The following is a 5,096-nucleotide window of genomic DNA, read 5'->3' as shown; positions in this document are numbered from 1 at the left end:
TGATCTGGTGTCTGTTTACACAGAGGAAGCCCCAGCCAGAAGACCTGGTCAATCCAAGTCAAAGGCATCCGATCCTCAGCACATGTCCTGCCATGTGGCCTCCCTTGCCCACACAGGCATAGAATCTACCAGGGCTCTGCTTCCCACCAAGCTGAGAGGCCACTGGATTAGTTTCCTACATCTGCCTTAACAAATTGCCACAAACTGGGTGGCTTGAAACACAGAAGTTTATTCTGTCATAGTTCTGAAGGCCAGATGTCTAAAACCAAGGTGTCAACAGAGGCAAGCTCCCTCTGAAGGCTCCGGGGCAGTTGTTCCTGGCCTCTTCCAGCTTCTGGTGGCTCATGGAATTCTGGCTCGTGGCTGATAACTCCCATCTTTGTCTCTGTCATCACATGGCCTTCTCCCCTTCTCTGTGTCCATGTCTTCTCCTCTTCTGTTTCCTAAAAGGACGTTTGTCATTGATTTTAGGGCCCACCTAGGTAACCCAGATAAGCGCATCCCAAGATCTTTAACTTAGTTACATCTGCAAATGCGAGTTTTCACATTTTCCAATTCTTAAACTCAAATAAGGTCCCATTCACAGGCTTCAAGGGTTAGAGCATGGACATATGTCTTGGGGGTCACCTCCAGCCCACTATAGCCGCAGAATCTTTCTCAGCATAGTGCTCAAATTAGTTGATGCACACACAAAAAAAGATGTTGGCCCGTGAAATGCAGGCTTTTCGTTTATTTATTATTTATTTTTGCTCTCTGAAATTTTTATTGGCCTCCTGCTCCCCAAAGTGGACCCTGCTTCTCCTGGCTTAATGTCTCAGAACTTCGGAGTCACTGGTCTCAGACACCACTTTGCCGTCCACTATCTGGTGGGTGGTGGTCTTTTGTGTGGTTTAGATGGAGTTGCTGCTGTCCAGGGCGTCATCAAGACTGAATTCCTCACCATCTTCCAGCAGGCGGCGGTAGGTGGCGATCTCAGCCTCCAGTTTGACCTTAATGTTCAGCAGGGCCTGGTACTCCTGGGCCTGAAGTTGCCCCTCTGCCCGGGTCTCTGCCAGCTCTGACTCCAGGTGCAGCAGGATCCCACTGAGCTTTTCCATCTGCAGGATGTAGCGGGCCTCCACCTCCCTCAGGCTGTTCTCCAAGCTGGCCTTCAGATCTCTCATAGAGTCCAGGTCGATCTCCGAAGACTGGAGTGTATGTCTCTGCTCTGTTGAGTGTCACCTCAGCAACTTCAACCTCGGCGGACTGCGTGGTGACCACTGTGGTGCTCTCTTCGATCTGCTGAGACCAGTACTTGTCCAGCTCCTCTCGGTTCTTCTGAGCCAGCTCCTTGTACTGGGCCCAGTGTCTGCCATGATCTTGGCAAGGTTCTGAGATTTGGGGACATCCACCTCCGCGGTCAACCCACAGCTGGCAATCTGGGCTTGTAGTCCTTTTAATTCCTCTTTGTGGTTCTTCTTCATGAAGAGCAGCTCCTCCTTGAGAGCCTTGATCTCTGTCTCCAGCTGCAGCCCAGTGACATTGGTGTCATCAGTGACCTAGTGGAGCCCACGGATGTCGCTCTCCACAGACGGGCACATGATCAGCCCTGTCTCATACTTGACTCTAAAGTCATCACCAGCAAGACAGGCATTGTCGATCTGCAGAATGATGCAGGCATTGTGCACAGTATTTGTGAAGATCTGAGCCCTCGGGTCCTCGATGTCTTGAAGTAATGGCCCCAGTAATGGGACCTGGGGTCCCTTCTCCAGATGCTCCCGGATTTTGTTCTCCAGCTTCCGGTTCTCGATCTTTCGGCTCCTCACTCTGTCCAGGTAGGAGGCCAGGCGGTCGTTCAGGCTTTGCATGGTCTCCTTCTCACTGTGGATGCCTCCCATTCTCACCAGACCCCTGGCCATCCCCGCAACCGGGTCCCCAGACCTCAAGCCGCTCTGGAAGTTGGTGGACATAGAGATCCGGGAGCCTGAGCCCCCAACACCTGCATAGATGCTGGCTGCACTGCTCACTGGCTGGGCACCGTAGCTGGGAGTCTGGATGGAGCCCAGGGACTGGTAGTTGGTAGAGAAGGTGGAGAGAGTGTTGAAGCTCATGCAGTCTGGGAAGGAGAACAAGAGGACAGGATTCAGGCTTTGCCAACCAAGCCTTTTATAATCTCGAGACTAGATCAACCCTAGTGATTTCATCAACTATAAACTTCTATGGAGTGCCAGTTATGGAAAACCCGCAGTATCTCAACTGTGCAAGGGACCATTTACTGAAAACTAAAAGAGAGAATGTATCAGAAAGGGCCTAACATGGTGTCTGGCACATGGTGGCATTCAGTTAGTATTCTGAATACTGACTCTTCTTGACACCTTGCTGGGTCCCATAAGACATAGTCCCTGCCCTAAAGAAGAAGCTAGCAACACCACTGGTAAGAACATAACCTCAGGAGATCCTAAAGGGAAGCAGCCCGAGGGAAGTTTCTTTTGTAGAGAGAACATTCCTCCCACTCGAAATCACATATTTAACATCTGTCTTCCCCAATTCTTTCATTTTTTTTTCAACAAGTATGTTTTAGCTTGATCAGTTATGTGCCAAGCTCAAGAAATGCAATATTAAGCCAATGTCCCATGGGACATGGCCTACTGAAGGAGACAGGATTGTAAAGATATTCAACCAAAATCCAGATATAACTACAAACTCTGATGGGAAGAAGGAGCACTACCAGAGAGAAGCAAGGCTCTACTGTAGATCAGGGGTCAGGAAGCCCCTTTGAGGAAGAAACATTTAAGCTGAAAGATGATAGGATTTGACCAAGCAGTGAGCTAGAAGATAAACTGAGACCTCAGTGGGGTAGAAACTATGTCTGTGTTCACTTCTGTCCCCCCCAAAAACCAACCTAGTACCTAGCACATAAAAGGAGCTCAATAAATAGGTGTTAGAATGCATTTAATTGAAATGTGGTTATCTAACCCCCATTTTACAGATGGGAACAGCAAGGCAGAGCACCTAAGCTTGCATTTGACAGGCATGGATATCTGTGGACAAGGAGAGCCTAGCAACCAGGTTGCTGTGGTTGTCCACACCATCCTTCCTGCCTCCCTCAGTCCCCTCCCTACTTGGCTCAGGCTCCCTGAAGGAGGTATGTGCCAACCAGGAGGAAAGAGGGGAGGAATGGGGGCAGTTGAGGAGGGAGGCCTCATTTCAACCTGGTACAAGGTGAACTATTTATGGCAAGAACCAGATGAGCAGGGAGCCTGGATGCTCAAAAGTCATGGAGGAAAAATACCCAATTCCCAGCCAGAGCGCCAAAGAATTGTTCTACTGGGACATCTCTGCCCTGTCATACACTAGACTCCAGGGCTGCCCTGTCAGGACTGAACAGACCCCTTTCCCATGTTGTCTTCTCCCTGCCAGCCTCATTCTGCTCCCTGGATGTGTCCTGGATGATTCTCACACATTGTCCAGGCTCAGCTCAGCTGCCATGTCCAGCAAGAAGCCACATGCTCCTCTCCCTGTTGTGTTAGGTGTCCTTGCCCTGCTCCTCTCATAGCCTGAAGGTGCTGCCCTTGAGATGTGCTGTGTGGTTATTTTCCGATGGTCAATTCATTCCAAGCAGCGATCATAGCCTGTTCTCTGTTGTGTGAACCCAGCACCAGCCCCTGAGCCTGGGTACATAGGTACCCCGTGAAAATTCAATGAATGGGCAAGTGAAGAAAAAAAAAGTAAGTGAATGACACTATCAGTCAATCACAACTTTTTTTTTGTAAACAGTTGCATGTAAATGTCAGAACCACCATTCAGCCCCAGGCCTGCTTTGTACCAAAGATTGTCAGCACCCCTGTCCTACAAGGGTATATGGTCTGCCAGAGGGTCCACAGGATGAGGGTGAAGAGAGATATACATGACACTGGAACAGCCTCCAGATGAGAATTTATTCTTTTGCCATCATTGAGCCGCTACTACTACATGCAAGGTGCTGCAGTGGACTCAGGTATAAGACATGGCCTCTGCCTTCAAGGAGTTTGCAGTTTAATCAGGTCAGAGAAGACATATTGATGAGTGCTGGCCACAGTGGTTGCAGGGCACAGAAAGGAGGTGGGATTGGGGGCACAGAAGGATTAGGTAAGCCCAGAACAAGGTTGGCTTTGGATAGAAATTGTCCCACAGTTCAGAAGCATGACCAGCTCTAGAAGCCAGGGCCTGTGGGTATACATCATAGCATATAGAAGATGTCTCCCTGTCCTGAGGTTGCAGCATCAAATTCTGCCTAAATACCTCTCTCTCTCATACACACACACACACACACACACACACACACACACACACAATGGTATCCTGGTGGATGCTTCAGCCTCAGCTTTCCCCAATTTCCTCGGACTCCTCTTCCCTCCCCCTCCTGGCACCTTATTCTTCAGTCAGGCTGAGCCACCAGGAGATAGTTGAGGACAAAAGCCCAAGGAAGGACTCTCAGAAGCAGACCTTTCTTTCCATACCCCTACAGTCCCTCATACCCACTGCCCTGCAGGTCTTTCAGAGCTTCCCAGGCCACAACTGCGAAGAAAGTCTGGTCCCGCACCCTCTGCATTCGGCCTGAGGTCTCATGGCGCATGAGTGTCCAGAGCTCACCAAACCCTCCTCGTGGACAGAGTTGGTGCCAGGCTTGGCAGAGCTCCTTGGCTTGGCTCCCTTGGCTCCTGTAGGTGGAAGGCCCCTGAGCAATTGTGGTTCCTTCTGGGTATCTCAGCCAACCCGGAACTTCAGCCACAACACCAGCACCCACAGGTAGCAATTGTGAAAAAGTAAGACCCTGTGATGTCACACCTTAAGAATAGTGCTGAGCAATTACCCATACAAACTCAGGCTGGGACTGGAGTAAACCTGCACTGCAGCACTGTGTGCCAAGAAGCATGGTGGCTGCTGACCACCAGAAGACCCCCATCCGACTGGGAGGCGCAGCCTCCCACCATGGCCTAGGGGCTGCAGGCTTCCCCAGAGAATATTGAATGTGGCGCCCGAGCTCATGGGCAGGTGGGGGGTGTTTGGGCAGCATCCTACTAGGGCCCACGGGGTTGGCTAGGAAAGTTCCTGTAGCATGAAACATGCCTTCCAAG

The 5,096-nt window shown here is 50.5% G+C and overlaps 1 pseudogene; it reads right to left on the bottom strand.

The window, feature by feature from the left end:
* Positions 1–890: 890 nt before the first annotated feature.
* Positions 891–4,570, bottom strand: LOC104663608 (annotated as a pseudogene).
* Between the last annotated feature and the right edge of the window lie 526 nt (positions 4,571–5,096).

This window comes from Rhinopithecus roxellana, chromosome 3 (genome assembly GCF_007565055.1).
Source record: "Rhinopithecus roxellana isolate Shanxi Qingling chromosome 3, ASM756505v1, whole genome shotgun sequence".
NCBI classification, from domain to species: domain Eukaryota; kingdom Metazoa; phylum Chordata; class Mammalia; order Primates; family Cercopithecidae; genus Rhinopithecus; species Rhinopithecus roxellana.
This window is presented reverse-complemented; position numbering and strand designations above follow the sequence as displayed.